Source organism: Falco punctatus, assembly GCF_963210335.1.
Source record: "Falco punctatus genome assembly, chromosome: 3".
NCBI classification, from domain to species: Eukaryota; Metazoa; Chordata; class Aves; order Falconiformes; family Falconidae; genus Falco; species Falco punctatus.
The window spans coordinates 75,551,727-75,569,792 of record NC_137582.1 but is presented as its reverse complement, the minus strand read 5'-3'; the positions used below and the strand labels follow the sequence as shown (position 1 = coordinate 75,569,792).

Below are 18,066 nucleotides of genomic sequence, written 5' to 3'. Positions count from 1 at the left end.
ATGTATGCATTCAAAGGGACTTGAAATGTTTTGGCTTCTGCAATACAGATATGGTGATGAAACTTTAAACAACAAATTAATTTTTTCACTATTTTTGTTTGCCGGAAGTATTTTTATATCCACACCAAGAGTGAAAATATAAGTAAGTGAAGAGTAGCAATGTATAAAGTATATAAAAGCATCTTTTTCCTTCAGAAAAACTGGCTTGTTTACAATTTTGCATATCCTTGGATATTTTGGAAGTTCATCAAAGAATTTATCATCTGCTTGAGGGAATTCACTAGGACTAGTTCAGACTACATTTTGATGTTATTTTTCTCAGACAGTTGAGTTTTCAGTGAATTCCACCCTCCTTCCCACTGCCCAGAAAGCAAGCTACTTCAGGATATTTTAGGGAAAAAAAATGTGAAATCAGATGGCCAGAGGTATAATCCTTTTAATCCTCTTTCTTTAATATTTTTTTCCCCCTCAAGACACATACTGAAATTCTTGTTTCACTGCCATGTCCCCCATGAACTGCAGCTTGAGTCTTTCTTTTGGCTTCTATACTCTGCTACAGATTCTGCTCCGTAAACAAGCTAGCCCTCCCCAGGCTGGACTGTAACAACGTACCCCTGTGTTTTGCTCCTGTGTGGGTTTTGGCTGGGATAGAGTTAATTTTCTTCATAGTAGCTAGTGTGAGACTATGTTTTGGATTTGTGCTGGAAACAGTGTTGCCAATTCAGGGATGTTTTGGTTACTGCTGAGCAGCTCACACAGAGCCAAGGGCTTTTCTGCTCCTCACCCACCCACCAGCGAGCAGGCTGGGGGGCACAAGAAGCTGGAGGGGACACAGCCGGGACAGCTGACCCCAGCTGACCAAAGGGATATCCCGTACCACATGGTGTCACGCTCAGCATATGAAGCTGGGGGAAGAAGAAGGAAGGGGGTGATGTTTGGAGTGATGGTGTTTTGTCTTCCCAAGTAACCATTTCACATGATGGAGCCCGGCTTTCCTGGGGATGGCTGAACACCTGCCTGTGAATGAATTCCTTGGTTTGCTTTGCTTGCACACACAACTTTTGCTTTACCAATTAAACTGTCTTTAGCACAGCCCATGGGTTTTCTCACTTTTGCTCTTCTGGTTCTCCCCCCCCGGCAGAGGGAGGGAGCGGCTGTGTAGGGCTCAGCTGCCAGCCGGGGTTAAACCACAGCAGCTCCCCTCCTGCCTTTACATAGTCGGGGCTACAGAGCAAGGCTGACACAGGCAAGAGAGAGTGCAAAACAAGTGAACCACCACAGGAAGTGTGGTGAAGGCAGTTTTGGCAGGGCAATTTCTGTTTCAGGATGAAATGTTCTACTCTGGTTGGAGAAAAAAAAAATATTGCCCAGTCAAACCTAGTGCAGGTGACTGTGACTGCAGTGCAGTGGCAAGCTCTTCCACCAGAATGCATAATTTTTCACTTTGTTGCTATATTTAATTTTAACTTTCAGTTATATCACCTGGAATAATCAGTGGGACAACTTGACTCATTATTGAAGTGTGCAAGTGGTTTAAAAGGTTTGGGGCTGAAGTAATTCAGAATATATCCTATATTTTCACTGTCATGTCTTGAAGACATTTTTAAGTAGGCATAGTGAGGTTTTTTTTCTGATTTAATAAAAATCACTAGGAAAGATAAACTAGGCAGAACTGAAGTTTCTCAGAACAGCGATTTGAATTCATATCAGATCAGGGAAGCCTTTGTATTTCTTTTTTTTGTTTGTTTGTTTTTTTGAAGTACAAAAATATTAAAATAAAAAACTCAGGAAAAATGAGCAGTTTTCAGATTATCTGGAAAACAATAATTTATTTTTTTTTTTCCCTAAGACAGGTCAAGTTACACAATCAAAGGACAATGTTTATTTACTTCAGGTAAAACTGTATGGATTAAAAATAGTTATTTTTTCAATGCCTGAAGCAGAATTCCCGCACCAGACAGATTTACCTGTTTCAGATTTTACTTGTATGTTTCACACGGTGTTTGTTCTGATGACTCCTCTTCCAATTAACATCATCCTTTTTTTGTTTGTGGTTTTTTGGGTTTTTTTTTGGTTTTGTTTAATGAATAAACTATTACTCTGGAGTTCTATTTAGCAAGACACAAAACATAAACTGTGATTTGTTGAGTGATCCTTGCAAACTCAGACCTTTCCCAGTAACATCAGCCATGTTATTTGGTTTACCTTCAGCTATGCATGTCTTTGAGGTTTTAATGGAAACCTGCCAGAAACTGTTGACAAGGAAAAGAACTGAAGAACTGAATTTCTTCAACATCTCCCATCTCTGTGCTTTATTTATAGTTAGATCTTCGTGTTTGGGCTGAGAGAGGCTTTCTTGAGGTTTATGGAATGTGTTTTGAAAACAAAAAAGAATCCAAAAACTCTCTCAGTTACCCAAATTGTATTGTTGTGATGTTAAATTAAATCTTGAAACCCCCCCAGGGGTACTGTCAGAAAGCAGTTGAATGGCTTGGTGTTCCAAACTCGGGTGTTATCATAGTGCCCTCCCTCTTCTGCAGCAATGGTAGGTTATGACCTTACTGTAACTAATGTGGGATTTATTCACCAGCAAAAACATAAAAGTGTGAAGTTGACACAGTTTTGGGAAACCGCTAATTAAAATCAAACACTTTTAACTTCGGAAAGTCTTCCTAATCCCCATCTTGTAGCTGTTTAAAATTGCATCAAAAAGAATAGTATTTTTTGTCACTGAGACTGTTATAACTGAGGTTTTGACCTACAATTTTCAAAAGGAATAAAGATCAAAATTCACCTAACTTCCACAAACATGTCTGTGATGCCTGAAAATTAACGGTGAAACTTTCTGTTCTAGGAGGTGTTTTATTGGCTTTATAACTTGTTAGCGCAACTGTGTAGTTCTTCTGAGAGACGATTTATAGAGTTGTAGTTTATGATACTAACTGATGTAAATAGAGGCTGGAGGATACGTAAGACAGGGGAAAGGACAGAACTCATTTTAAATGAAGCTTACAATCTTTTTATGGCACCGTAAGTACTAACAATAATCATCGTTACTGATGACCTCATAAATCAGATTAGGAAAAAAGTGAGTAAGAATCTTCTCAATATGAAGAATTTGGTTTGCAAACTGAGGAGAGAAATATCCTTGGATTATATCTTAGATCTTCTTTCACCTAAAAAAGAGGTCACGTCTATAACATATTAGAGAATCTTTTAAAATCCTTGCATTGGTTTTGCCCTTGAAGTGTAAGGTAGAATATACTTATGTATGTGTGTATATATGTATTTATTAATTATTATTACCATTTTACCAGGAATTGGTCTTCCCCATTTGATGTTGCAGGTTTCTTTCAAGGAAAATTTGTACTGAAGTATCCTGATGTTTTCTTTCCCTCTTGCCTTTTCAGAAACACAGCGCAGGTTTTGGAGCGAAATGAAATGAAAAGAACACTTTAAGCCAATCTTTGTGTTTTCCTGATTCAGAAATGATTTGGAGGCAGAAAGGGACCCTAGGGTAAACTGTCCAGCTCTGGGCACCTCTGTAAATTGTGGTAGTCTTTCTGCTTTCTGGAACTGTCTCTTATGGCTCTCAGCAAGTAGCAGTCTTCAAGGTGCTGAGAGCCATGGCCTCCTCCATACACCTGTGCTTGCGGCAGTGTCCGTGGAGGGCAGCTTGGAAGTCCTCCTCCAAGGTTCCTGGGAAAGCAAAAATTTTCCCCTTTAACATAAGGCTTTGGGACTATCTTTACACCACTTGAGCTTGCTTAATTATTGTCCAGTGGTCTTGTATCAACCTGATAAGGACTTCTGTAACGGTTATTTGGAAAACTCATTCAATAGCAGAGCTGTATTTTCAGATGTGTCCAGCTCCCTGCAGTAAACACAAACTGTCTTTGCTTATAGCAGAATTTGCTGCCCTTGGTTTCTCAGCTTTTGTTCTCTTTTTGGGCCAATCTAAGAATAAAGATCAAAACCATAATGTTTAATGATGGGGTATAAGGGGACTAGATTGCTTTGTGGATAGGGATAAGAGATGCTTAACAGTTTCAATATTGATCTTATAAATTGATGTATATTACACTGTCACTTGTATTTAAATAATAAAAATAAAAATAACTCTAGCATCTCTTCAGTAACTAAAGACCTGCTTTTACCTTTTAAATAACACTCATGTGACTGTCAGGCCACCATACACATTACAGCACCTTCATTTTTAGTCCATGATACAAGATTTTATATTAACAGTGCCAGATTTTATCCATCTTTGTTTTGTAATTCCTAGAATGCATTTTTTTGGGGAAGTACAGTAAGAAATTTCTGACTGCGTAGGTCTTGTTTCCAAATTTTATATCTTGTTAAAGGTTCTTATCTTAATGATTATCTTCTTGAAACAGGGGGAGTGGGAGTGACAAGAATATTCCATCAAGAAACATCCTGATATATACACATTTATGGTACATAAAACCTTGTTTGTCTTAGAATTTGTGTATTAATCTAAATGTGATCAATTCATATGTTTCAAAATACAATTAATTAAGCTGTTATGTGAAGTATAGCAAAATAGAACGGATTTAGTGGATTCAAAATCCCATCAAGCCAAGCCATTAAAAAAACCCAAAAACCTAACCATACTTGTATTTAGAATTTCTAAGTGTACCATAACTGTGCTGTTATTCTGGACCACAATTTCACATGCAGTAGGTTGCCTCAAGACACAGGAATCCTATCCTGTTTTGTAATAAATTAAGGTAGCCTATGACCTCAACAGATCATTGCATTTCATATTTTCTTTCACTGAATGTGAAAGAGAAAATATCTGTCACTATATATCAGACACCAAGGAGGAAGCTTCCTTTGCACTTCATCCTGCTTTCCTCCTGAAAATATGGGACTTGGACCTGAAACAGCTGTGTGGGTGCAGTTGCAGTCTAGGAACGGGAAAATGCTCTCCAGTTTCAGTTTCAGTGATTTTTGTGATGTTTTGTGATGTGATTAAGGCTGAGAATAAATTCTTTGGTTTTGCTAATCTGTTAATCTCACGGGACTGTGCTCCCTCAAGGTGACTATGCTTTGGGGCAGGGTAGGAGGCAGTGCTGCCCACTGGTGCTGTTACCCATAGTGGGAAGCAGGGAACCAGCTCTGTGCCAAAACAGCTTCCGTCTGGCAGATCATGTTCAGCTATGCGTGGATGTGGACAGATTGCTTCCAGGGCCAGCTCTGGAGTGGAATCGGTATAGTCCCAGTTTTACGGTGTGAAGTCTAAGGAAATAATCTGCTTGGGACCCAAGCTGGCTCCATGCACAACCATGGCAGGCGTGTCTGTGCTGTACTAGTTTTCAGAAGTCAGTATAGGCGTAATGAGGTGGGTTTGTATGGACATAGCAGTGGTCCTGAGCAACCCACATTCATCACAGCTGCCTGATTGGACCCAGCCTTCTTCCTCAAGAGCTGCTTCAGTACATAGGCATCATGCTTCCTGGCTTTGCTGTTTCTTGATATTTTTTCATTTGTGGAATGAGTTGTGCTACAGGTACCTGGGACATCTCCGTTCTGATGCAACACCAGGCTGGATCCCTTAGTAATTGTTAGCTCAGATGCAATACTTTTTTTTTTGTTTTTTTTTAAAGAAAGTCCTATTTCATGCAAGGGACTCCTGCTAAAAAATACCAACCAGAACCCATAAGAATTCAGGCAGGGAAACACTGGTATGAAGGGAAAGAGCTAAAAACTGAATCAGTACTATTAAAATCAAAACAAACCATCAGATGAATGTATTTGGCAGACTGGTGAAGAGAAGTATGGGAATTTAAGAACTTCTGGAAAGAAACAGGCAGTTAAGGCAAATACCTCTCTTTTTTTTTTTAGATTATCTTATGCTTTTAAAGCTGGAAACTTCCCTGGTTGACAGCCCAGAAGAAATAGATAGGCCCAGAAGGGAAACTCTGCCTGTCTTAACTTTGACAAAATCTTTGAAAGGAGAGACAGGAATAACATCAGCATTTTCAGAAAGGAGAACAACACTCTAGAGTCCTGAAAATGTTTCAGAGAAGCTTCCCAGTGGGGATTTATGAAGAATTTAAAGAGACAATTGAATTCACAGAAGGGAACTAGGTTGTCCTTTCTCCTTTCTGTAAGGTAGAGTGTTACCTGTGGGAAGCTGTTCTCACAGTAAGGCAACAAATTGCTTCAGGAGGCAAATAATTAACGTGAGGGGAGAGAGCAGCATCCAGTGATAGGACTCAGCTCCACAAGAAGCAAGCACTTCCTCCAAAGAGCGGAAGACTCTTTTAGGGACCGGCTCCAGACACATGGCTGCTGGCATTTTGAGCTCTTGTGTAGTTGCCAGATAACCCAAGATCTGATTGCATAACCGAAGGTTGAAATTAGCTTTAAAATGTCCTGCAACCACTCATTGCTCCGTGAAGTAATTCTCCTTGCTCAGGGCACAAGCAGAGAGCTTAGAAAGCATGGCCTCAGGATAGTGCTTGTTAGTGCTTCGAAGACAGGTGAGAGACTTGTTTTTGTAACGGGTAATGGAAGCAAAATATGTCATTGTGGAAAATGGAGATCCTGTCATTAACAAACTTGGATGCTTCTGGCAGATGAATCTCATGTGAAAAGCCAGTCGATCCTGATATCAGTACCACAGCCAGGAATTCAAGCTTTGGAACCAACTATGTAGTTCACATGTGAAATGGAAAACCCATTTATTCCATTTTCTTTCATGTTCTATAATGTTTAAAGCCATCCTTGCATGACATGCACAGTCAAAATGTGTGTGACCAATGGCAGAAATATGTATCTATGTATTTATTTTTTTTGTCTTGTGGTATCATGAATGACTGACTGATACCCTATAGCCTCAAAAATCACAATAATAATGTTTTCATTTGGTAATGAAACGATTCTTTCAAGGAAAGACAAAATTGTGGGGAGAAAGCAGGGAAGGAAGGGCATTTTCAGCAGGTGCAAACGTAATTTTTACATATGTCTGTGTACTTTAGAGAAAGACGTGACCCCGACTTTTAAATTTCTGATGTGGACTTTTAGTGTTTGATCAATGCATGTATATTGCAATAACGTATTACTTGCCAGCAGTCAACAAGGACGTGAACCTCAGTACAGAACAAAATCTAATACTGGGGGAGTGACTGCTCTTCTGCCTTTACCTTTCCTTTATTCATTTCCATTCCTCTCAAGAAATGCTTTAGCATGTTCTGTTAAAATGGATCTCATCGATTTTATTTTTTCTTATTTTTTTTTTTCATATTCTATTATGAATTAAAATACACAGTGGCATCTACAGGCACTGACAGAATCACATTAAGGCATGCGGTAATTGATGGACCTGTAAATAAAGAGTTCTACTTTCACCACAGTTTCAGCCAATTAATATCCATTCAATTATGGGTGAAGAAACAGGAACACATTTTTTTCTTCAGTTGTGCTGGGTTGTCTGAGGGATAGGGATGGAAGAATGTGTTTTAGATCTTTTTGTGTAAAAATAAATAAAAACAATATATTGTGCAAAGTTTTGGTGCAAGACTGTTCAAAGAAAGGAGAAGTGAGTTTTACATGCACGTGCACTGACTTGCATTTTTTTTCTCAAATAGAGATAGATTTTGTGATAAAGGTGTTGAAGCATGAATATTTTACCCTCATATTACCTCAGCTTTGTGAAGGAAGCTAATGTATGCAAAATTTGGTAACAGTTGAGCACTTTTTCAAAGATTGTTTTAGCTGGAAGTCGAAGTAACTAACAGCTATTTCTCAGCAGTACTGTTGCTGGGTGTGCAACCACACATAATTGTGTGAAGTCTTTCAGTTCTGCCTTCTTTCCCTCATGTTCCAGGAACAATAGTAAATTATGCAAGGCTTTTATTGCTCAAACTTCATTTAAGCTTTTGCAAATTCAAAGCTTAAAGTGCATAAAATTTGACACACCAGACATGTATATTTTCCTAGATTTTGGAAATAGAAAGGAAGTTGTTAGTTTTTGCTAGGATAACTGGAAGAGACAACCAGGAAATTGCTGCACCTGGTAGCAGTGCCTGTGGAACTAACAGTCCATCCATAAGCATCCAGTAAGCTGAGATCAATTTGAAGTGTTTGGTATGTCTAGCATCTACAGAGCAGCAGGATTTCTATTTCTCAGTGAAAATTCTGATATTTAATGCATGTTCTTATCTACTGTCAATTTATACATCTGAGTGGTGGAAAGGGGCTTTTATCAATGGTTAGAACAAGAAGACTCATTCTTTCCTTTTAAATTTGACATACTTGTGTCTGCTTTTTGTTTCTACTTTCTGTATTTTTTTTCCATTTGGATTGAAACGTACATGATTGTTTAGTCATTCTTACTTACAAACACTTTTTTTTTTTTTAATCCCTGATTACTTCAGTTAATGATACCACTTCTGAGAGGGGTAAAAAAATTAATACATATATATATGCATATGTATATTTATATATTCTGAAGCAGTTTCTCTATAGCAGACAATTTCTTGTATTATGTGGATATTCTGAAAGTGCAAAACAACACAAATTCAGTAATTTCTGGAGAAGAGATCCAAGTATAGCATTCAGGAAAACAACCCTTAAAGCATATGGACAAAATCAAAACCACAACGGTTCTGACTTCACAGAAGTGTGAAGCAGAACCAAGTGCAGATAGATGTAATGAAAAGTCTTTCAAAGGTAATGTGGTACATGTGTGAAAGAAAACTGCCCCAAAATGTAAGATATAGCCTGCTTTTTTAAAAAAAAAAAATATTTATTTCTTCCACAGCTTATAACAATTTTTTACCTGGTCTGTTCTGCCTCCACTGCCAGTTTTAAATTTGCCCCTGCCTTACCTTTTTACTGCCAACCAACATGTGCTTGCTCTTTCTGTTGCTTATATCTAATTTTCTGCTTGAAAACAAGCCAGGTGAGAATACTTCAGCTGCCCATTTATTTAAAATGCTGAAGCACATGGGTTGTCATCTCTTCTGCATCAGGCAGCTGCTTATGAACTGTAGGGTCTTATGGAACTGCTCGCAGGTAATGTACCCAAGGTACCTAAACTCAGAATGGTCATTTCTCTTTACTAGAGATCTCACAGTGCTCACTCCTCCTTCTCCTGCAGCAAAATGGAGAAGGGATGAGGACAACGCTTGAAACTTTGGCATTTATTTGAAAAAGTCAAAACACATAACCCGTATTTTTGCTGAGGAAAGCTTGTAAACATGCGAGAGCAAATCCCAGAGGCAAGAAGTCAAATTAAAGGACTCTGAATTTTAGAAATATTATATTTAACAACTTCAGTAATTTGAGTAATACTCTCACATTTTAGCAGAAAGCATCTCTTTGATCAGCAGTATTGTTCCTGTTGCTGCAATGAGCACCAGTGTTCAAGGCAAGGTGCACAGATGCTCACCTTGGAAGAGGCTGAACACCTGGGGAGGACACCGTGAGAAACTCTGCCAGTTATTTTAGCTAGGAAAGTACAGCAGCTGGAAACTGGGTCTGTACCTCTGAGTAGGTTTGAGGATCTGAAAGCTGTGGGAGGTCCCTGTGCTGGGAATGAAAGTGGTGTGAGGCCCTGTACTGACAGAACATTGCTTTTCCCTGTGGCCCCACAGTCAGCCCCAGGCTTCTTTGAGTGACCAAGAGAGCCCATGGTTGTGTGACACTCTGTGGGCTGCATCTTCATTGCGCCTTTTCCCTCCTGCCCTTGGATGTTTCCTTTAATTGGCTTCTACATGGATTATGTTTAACAAGTTTGCCTGGCTATTGGAAATTATCCGCTAAACAAAATTCAAGTAGTATTGGTGTGTTTGTCATTTATGCAGTATTTCTTTCTGCATCAACCAGTTTTTCAAAACTATGAGAGAGACAGTGACCATGTTTTTCACTACCTGATACATTTCTATTCAACACAATACAAACATTTGTATTAAGGTAAATTTGAAGAATTTTTGTAAGAGATGGCATGTAAAAGTGGGTTGTTTGATAAATAATGGTGAAACATTTCCTCAACATCAAAGAAAATGATAGAGCTATTATTGTACAATAACTTCACAGTTATAATTACATGTAAGTTTTTAATTTAGTCTTCAGTTCCAAAACAGCATCTAAACCTAAGAGAAGTTCAGGTGCTTTGCTTTTCTACAGTCATTGACTCTCGTTAAGGGACTGTTTAGGAACTGATGTGCAATACTGAAGTTAATTGACCTGAAAAGGTGTTTGCAGTAATTTTATTGGTAACATTGAAAAAATTAATCATGGTTTTAAACCAACTTCTCCTAGTTCAGGAAATTGTCCAAGTTGTTAAATTAACAATAGCAGTAGATTTCAGAAGACGACGATTTGAGTCATGGAGCACAGGAAGAGGCATCTGCTGTATACATGCCTCCAAGTGCAGAAGTTTTAAAGGTGTGTAAACACTGATGAGGGAGGAAGAGAGGCTGAGGTATTTCAGAGGATGTGAAGCCCTACACCTGAAGCTCCCTTCTAAGGGCTCAACCACTAGCAATCTAACCACCAAAAATCTTAAAAGCGTCACCATTTCAGATTGTTAGAATTCATTGTATTGATTTGGAGAAAGGCTAAGCTGTAGGCCTTAAGAGCCAGCATGAACCAACTCAAAATCGATGCTTTACAGGCAGTCAAGAGCAAAAAGAATACAAGAGCGTGTAGCGGGCAGTTAGGTGCTGCCCTGTGCTGATGGGGAGACTGAGGGGAGCCTTTCAGTTGCAGTACCAGACCTTCACTAGTCAAAAGGCCAGGTGGTGTGGGTTTGAGGGCTTGTGGACAATAGAAAAAAGAAGAAAATCCTATGTGGGGAGTGTGCTGGAAGGGAAGGGAGGCAGAGGGCTTTATGTCATGTTTGGAAAACAAGTCTTGTTGTACTTTGGAAGGTGCGGTGTGCCCAAGTCATACAGCAAAACAGTGGAATGCTGTTCCTATTCAGTCAAAAGGAGTTTTATGGATGACTTTGAGGCTTACATTTCTGTGGCAGGAATTATTACAAGTGTGTGCTGAGTACTGGTGTGTTAAATGGCTGATTAAAAGTTGGGTTACTTTTCAGATGATGGAACAGAGAGAAGAAATGTTATTTTTTAGAGGCAGAGGAAGAAGAGAGGTTTGTGTAGGTGTTTAACAGCATAATGGCATGTTTGCTAATAAGATTCTTGCTAATTTTAGTGTCGTTACAACAAATGCTGTGGTATCCATATAGGGGTAACAACAACACAAAGAAAATTACCTGCCAATATTAGCTGCTTTGCTCTTGTTCTCATGGGAATTTTGGATAGGCAATATATTCAGAAGCATCTGCCAACAAGAAACACCCTGCAAAACAGAATTCACAAACACCAGGTATGATTTTGACCTAATTATTTTTTTCTTCCCCCTCCCCCAGCCCCACACTTCATTCTATAGGCAGTGCCTTTCTTTCCCCTTTCTTCTTTGCAAGTTGATCACTTCCATTACTTTCGTATTTCTGCTGAGGCCAGTAAGCTGGTTGGATGCATTCAGCAGTCAAAAGTGCAGTTCTGTGTGCATTTGTGTTGGCTGAGTAAGCAAGATGAAAAAGGCTGACTGTGAAAGTAGAAAGGTGATTTACACTTGTGTCATAGTGCTGTGCAGTAATAAAACACAGGGATTGTTGGACACACATTATATTGTACAATTATATAATTATAAACAATATAATTGGAGGCAGTTGAGCTTGAATGCAGCAGGCTGTTATTTAGCAATCATCTCTTTCAAGGCTCATTAAACACAGATTTATACACAAAATAAAAGCTTTGCTCTATAAAGGCTAAATATGTAGCGGCATTTATTCCCCAAAACGTAATACATAGATCTAAAGCTGTCAACATCTATAATGGATTTAGTCAGTGGTTGTAAATGAAGTTCTTTAGCAGGTAAGACAAAACCGAGCCCTTTACCTTTTTTTAAGGCATTATTTTTGTGACTTCCTTTGTATGTCCATTCTGGAAGGCTAAAGAACTTGCATATGCAGGTGTGATCTTGGATTTTGAAATCAGACAAGCAGCGACACTACAGATGATAAAGTGTTTTGAAAGGTAACAAGGATCTCTGAAAAATCATCAATATTTTGGGCTATGGTAACCCTTTAAAACTTTATAATTCTGAAATGATGAATGGGCTTAAGGGGAAGAAAATTAAGAAGCTGAAATGTTTTGTTGCTGCTACCCCAAGTAATTTTGGTTTGTTTGTTTGTTGTTTTTTTTTTGGGGGGGGCATTCCCCCGTGTTTAATTTTATTACCTGAAGTAAAACAAGTTTTCATTTGCAAAGATAAAGAGAGAAGAATCTTATAAGCTAAGAAGAAAAGATCCACAGCAGTAAAATCTTCTAAGGTGTGGACAACTACAGCACATATGGTGATACAATCTGACTTAAACTTTTAACAGCTGACAGAAGTTTGGAATGTAAATGCATATATACAAACTGAAATGTAGGTGCTTAGATTTTTTTTTGTTAGTCTTTTTTGGCTATCTAGAACTCCCACCGACTTGTAAACAGAGTTGTGAAACAACAGTATAAATAACCAAGAAATGTTCTTGAAGGAGAGCCTGCAGGCCTCATATCTGAGTATGGCTCAGTGAGAGCACAGCTCAGCACTACGAAGTATCTGGCCCATATGTGCCAGAGACATTTTTGTATTTGTTTTCAATCCATACATGAATTTTTAAATACTCCATTTTAATGCTTTTCATGACATGTCATTAGGTCCGGTCTTATTTTATAATTTCGTGCAGTGTGTTTAATTTTCATTCCTTCAAGTGATTCACAGGAGCCTGATAGATGCAAGGCTCCGATGAGCTTCAGCATGCCTCTGATTACGCAAATGATCTGGCGTGATCCAGCTGTTGAATCACCATTTCCAGCGTATGGTACCTGACCTTCGCGGTTTGTGGCTTCCAGCCTTTTAAGTTACTGCATTTTACATTGCTAGCTTTCACTTTGCTACATCAGAAACGTGTCTACACAATAATTGCTGTTCACTTGAGTTCACTTATGATACTGGAAAGTGGTAATTAACATAGTACGAGTCTAGTTAAATATTTTGAATGCATATAAAGGATTCTTGTGTTGATGCTTTAGCAACCGTTTCATAGTTTTAGCCTGTGGTAACTGTGATGCAGAGTTGTATTTCAGAGCTGTTTTCCTTCCCCCACTTCTGCCTTGTTTATTTATATTCTGCTTATTTATCCAAATGTGTTAACTCACAATGTTTCTGAGAGTCATGTTAATGAATTAACAAGGCCCAGCTTCTTGTAACACCATTCTAAAACACTCCAGTCTTTTCAAAGTTTAGACATAAAGCATTCCCAAATGCAAGGCATGAAATTCAAATATTCTTGTTAAGGCTGCTTTTGTTTGCTTTTTATTAGAAAATACTCACTTTTTAATTTTTTTTTTTTTTTTTTGTAACACAAGGACAGATATTCTGGCAGTATTTCTTCACTGTCTTCCTTGTAAAATGGTCTTACAACATTACCACAAAAGTATAGTGAAGGGTTTTTTTGCTTTCTTTCTGTTCTTTATGCAAATGTAAACTCCTACACAATATACAAAGCAATGGAGAGCATGTGCTTATCAAGTTAAAGAATTTAAGTTTTAAATCTTTAACGGTAAACTGCTGTTATCTGGTGGAGTTGTGGGAGTGCCCCAAGAAATTAGTTTGGTTGTGTAATTTCATTTCTTTGTGGACATACATTTATATTTTGAAAGAGCTAGCTTGTGTATTCTGCAGAATGAGTGGAAAACGCTTAAGCAATCTAACCAGCTAATCACTTAGGTTTAGGTAGTTGGTTTGGTTTGTGGGTTTGCTGGTTTTTTTTTGTTTTGCTTTTTCAGAAGACCATAGATAATGAACCTTAGCTGAAAACAGCTTTGGAAAAGCTTGTATTGCTCATGTTCATTCTTTATTTTCTGAGTGCATAAGCAGTACATAACTCGGATCCCCAACCTTTCAACTTTTCAATTATATTAAACTCAATTTTTCAAGAAAATACTGAGTTATGTTAATCAACATTGCTGCTTTTGTTTCTATCTGAAATCTTCTCCTTTCAAATAAATTGCTTGTAGTCTCCCAGTGTGCTGGGTAAAAGAAATAACCCTTATCTAGTGCTTTACAGCATTTTATGTCTAGGAAATATAGAAAAATAAAAATTTATCTTGGTTGATCACTACAGCAGAGTCTGCTGGATTGTATGACATGCAAAAAAAAAAAACCCAAGTTATACCCCAAATCAAGAACTCATCTTCCCTCATGTGTTGCAGTGGGTTATTTTCATTTATTCTGGCTTTGAGTTACTGTCTTCTGATGCACCACTGCTATGACACAGGAATTGCTATATCACAGAGTTTTATCACCCTATGGGCTGGCATAAAAGAGAAGCAACATCATGGAGATTCTCTTAAAACTCATGTTAGCAACGTCTCCCCAAGGATCCCAGCCGCTTGGAAGCTGTAAACAGGGTGATCTCCACTACAGGGATCCCACAGGTTCCTTGGCTTGCATGACTTTTAGTATCTGTCTGCCTTTTCTGTGAGGGGGAGCAGTTTATCCTCCAAGATATCTAGTTTTTCTCTGCTTTGCCCATCATGACTGGCTTATTGGGAAGCTCTGCACAGGGGCAGAGTGGTGGCTGAACAAGCCTGTGTCTTTGTGATATCTGAACTGTTGCTCTTTCCTATACTTGAAACACAAAATTAATGTATTGTTATAGGCATTGTGGAGTATCAACTTAAAGTTGAGAGTCTTTAAATTGTTGCCTGAGGTAGTATAACAACACATATACTGTCAACTTAAAACAACCTTAAGAGGAAAATGGAATAACACTGCATGCCAAATAGCTCATATTACTCACTGAGAAAATTACTCTTTTTGGAAGCTGTAACTCTTTTAAGAAATTAGAAGCTAGTTTGTGTGACTTGCACATTTTTTTAAATTGTATTCATATAATATTTCCTACTTTTAAGGCCTAACCCAAAAGTCATGTGAAAAAGGGGGGTAATCTTCTCAATCCCAGGTGTTTGATCTGTCTATCAGTGCCCCAGGAAAGCCGAGACCCTTGTGCCTGACCAATCTGTCAGCGTCCCGTTACAGGGACCCTTCACCAAACAGTCCTACTGGATCGGAGGGCGATTCAACAGCCTTGCTCAGGGGAACACACCAACAGCATCAGGGGACCCCTCAGCAGGTCTTCTCACTTCATTTGAATGTGTTACCCACTGCTGGCGACTGCTAGCATCCACAAAGGATTAATGCTAACAGTTTATGGAATAACACTCTTTATTATAAAACCATGACTTAAGAATCATGATTGGTGGTGATAGGGACTGTCTGCAAAAGCAAACTTGAAATGATACACAACCAAACTATATATAACCAATACCTTAATTACTAATGACAGCTAGAATGTGTTAGTTATTTAGCATGTGTAGGCCAAAATTCTCACCCAACAGGCATCCATGTGGGGGAGAAGACAGGTTCAGCCCATTGACTGATCCCAGAAGTTATGATGGGGTCTTCCCTAACTTTCCCCCTCATTCATTCCCTTCTTATACTTTTCTTTATTCTCAGGTGGAGCTTGAGTGACTCCAGTCATACATTCTTTCATTATTGATTGGTGTAAACTTCTCTCGCTTTCATTTAAAGACATAGTTGATAAGAAATAGAAATTGCATGCTTGGTGAGTGGTGGTCATGCCTCGGAGGTGGGTAACTTTGGGATGGAGGTGTGTGTTAGCATTGTAATGAGACTATAATGAGTAAGGTTCATCTAAGGAGAGTATTTTCGCCACAGTTGTTGGCCAGGCAACAGACATAATCTCATATGTTTTCCATTTGGCAGCCACTATGCAGCTTATCGGCTGTGTGGTACCATCAAGTTCCCAGTCCTGCAGGGAGTACAGAGCCTGGCCGCCATGCCTCCATCTGCTCCACCCTCACTGCTCCTCTAGGATAGCAGGTTGTGTTGCCCAGGGAACCATGGTGGAGTAGATTCCATGCATGCCAGCCGTCCTGAAAGTGGCAACTGTATTTTTCCCTAAAAAGGTTGTTATAATACTACAACTTCTATTAGGTCTATATTTTCCTCCCTCCAAGAAGTTTTCCCACCCCAATGATAATATGTTCCCTATTGTAAACAGCTGTACTGCAGACAAACAGCACTGAGCACATCTAATAGGATTCATTCAAGGACCTTTTCCCTCATTAGTACTGCATAACTGCAGGCTGTGCACTGAAAGGCAGTGGTCTTTTGAAAGAAAGGAGCCAAGAGAAGTCTGAGTCATGAGCTCCACCTTGATCTAAAATCAAAATGTTATTTCAGTTTTGTATACGGGAAAACACATGGTTTGGAATTAAAAGAAGAAAAAAGTGCATTAATGTGTGAATTTTAAAGGTAATTTTTTGTCTAGATGCTCACATGTATCAATGATTGAATAGATTATTAATATAGTTCCATTATACTGAGGTTGATTCATAAACCTTCCTCTAATCAAAAATGCAAATAAAGAGAAAGGCACTATAGATTAAAAACATAATGAGTAATATTCCTAAAGACATTACAGATCTTAAAGCATAAAAAAAAAATCCTTTTTTCCTTCATTCTTTAGCAAATAGATGATAAAGACATAGTAGTTGTGCCAGTGTTTATCTTGCCACTCACTTTTTAAAATGTTTTGAGGTCTTTGTAGGAAAAGGCTGTGAAAGCCCTTCTCAATTATGGCTGTCACTAGGGCAGAGCCTGCTCAGACACTTGGACCATATGCTGAAGTCCACTTGTGCACCTTCAGGAAAAGCAGAGACTGTCATATTAAAAGGTTTACGCAAACCCTTTATATTTGATCAGCCTGTCAGTTTCTAAAGAAAGACGAGACCCTTGTGCCTGACCAGTCTATCTGCTACTTGCATTTTGACAGCCCACTGTATTGGAGGGTGATTCGACAAACCTATTTAGGGATCCCCGCTGACAGCATCACTGAGTCAAATCCCTACTCAGATCTCAGGAGACTTACACAAAATGAACTTCAGCTGAAGGTTTTTATTATACAAAATGCAAGTTTGTGACAGGATAAGGTTCAAACATTGCCAGTGACGGTACACTGACTGCAAAACAAGCTTAAAACAATACACTTAATAACAGCTAGCATGAGTTAGTCACAGAATAAAGTTCTTACCCAGTAGGTATCCTATGGGGGAGAAGGCAGGTTCAGCCCATTGATGGATTCCAGAAGTTACAATGGAGTCTTCCCTAACTTCTCGCCTCCTTGGTACTTTTTATACTTCATAGTACATTGTATTTTCATAATCATTACACAGGATTGGTTACAAGTTTCTTGCTCCACAAGCAGGATTCTGCACTCTTTCGAGGGGGGCTATTTGAATTGGATCTCCCACTGCCACAGTTAGTTTTTTCCTGCTTTCAACTAATTTCTCTGTTGATGTCTGTTGATTGCAACAGCTTATCAGCTTGTCTCCTCTTGGGACCAGAACTTTCCTCACTTGAAGGCTTCTTTCTGCATAACTTAGGTAACGGTGTTCTTTTCACCGTCTGTTCTTTGTTTCCTATCCTTCCTGAGGGTGAATCCCTCCATTAGAAGTCCCTTCGTACGTCAATTTTGACAACTTTAGTTGTACATATATTTGTTTCGCATATAGTTAAACACTAAATCAGAGTTTGGCAATTCAGGGGTTTAGACAACAATTCCCCTCTTTTGGTCTTCTTTCAATCCAAGAACAGTTCATTTTCTGTGCATTTAGGTCAAGCCTGACTGACTCCAGTTACACATATTTTTGTTACTGATTGGTGTAAAATTCTCTTGCTTTTCTCTTAAAGATATAATCAATGAGATATAGATCACATGCCCAGTGAGGTGTGGCCATACCTTGGAAGTGGGTAATTTTGGGATGGAGGTGTGCTTTAGTATTACAATGGGATTATTTCATCCGAGGAAAGTAATTTCACCACTATTGGCTCAGCAGCGGACACCTTCTCATATATTCTTCATTTGCCAACTGCTATGCAGCTTATCAG

The 18,066-nt window shown here is 38.7% G+C and overlaps 1 protein-coding gene across 14 annotated transcripts in view; it reads left to right on the top strand.

Moving 5' to 3' along the window:
• LOC308060006 (poly(rC)-binding protein 3-like) overlaps positions 1-18,066 on the top strand; it is a 528,829-nt gene that overhangs the window by 190,109 nt on the left and 320,654 nt on the right. The gene's annotated exons all lie outside the window — the stretch shown is intronic.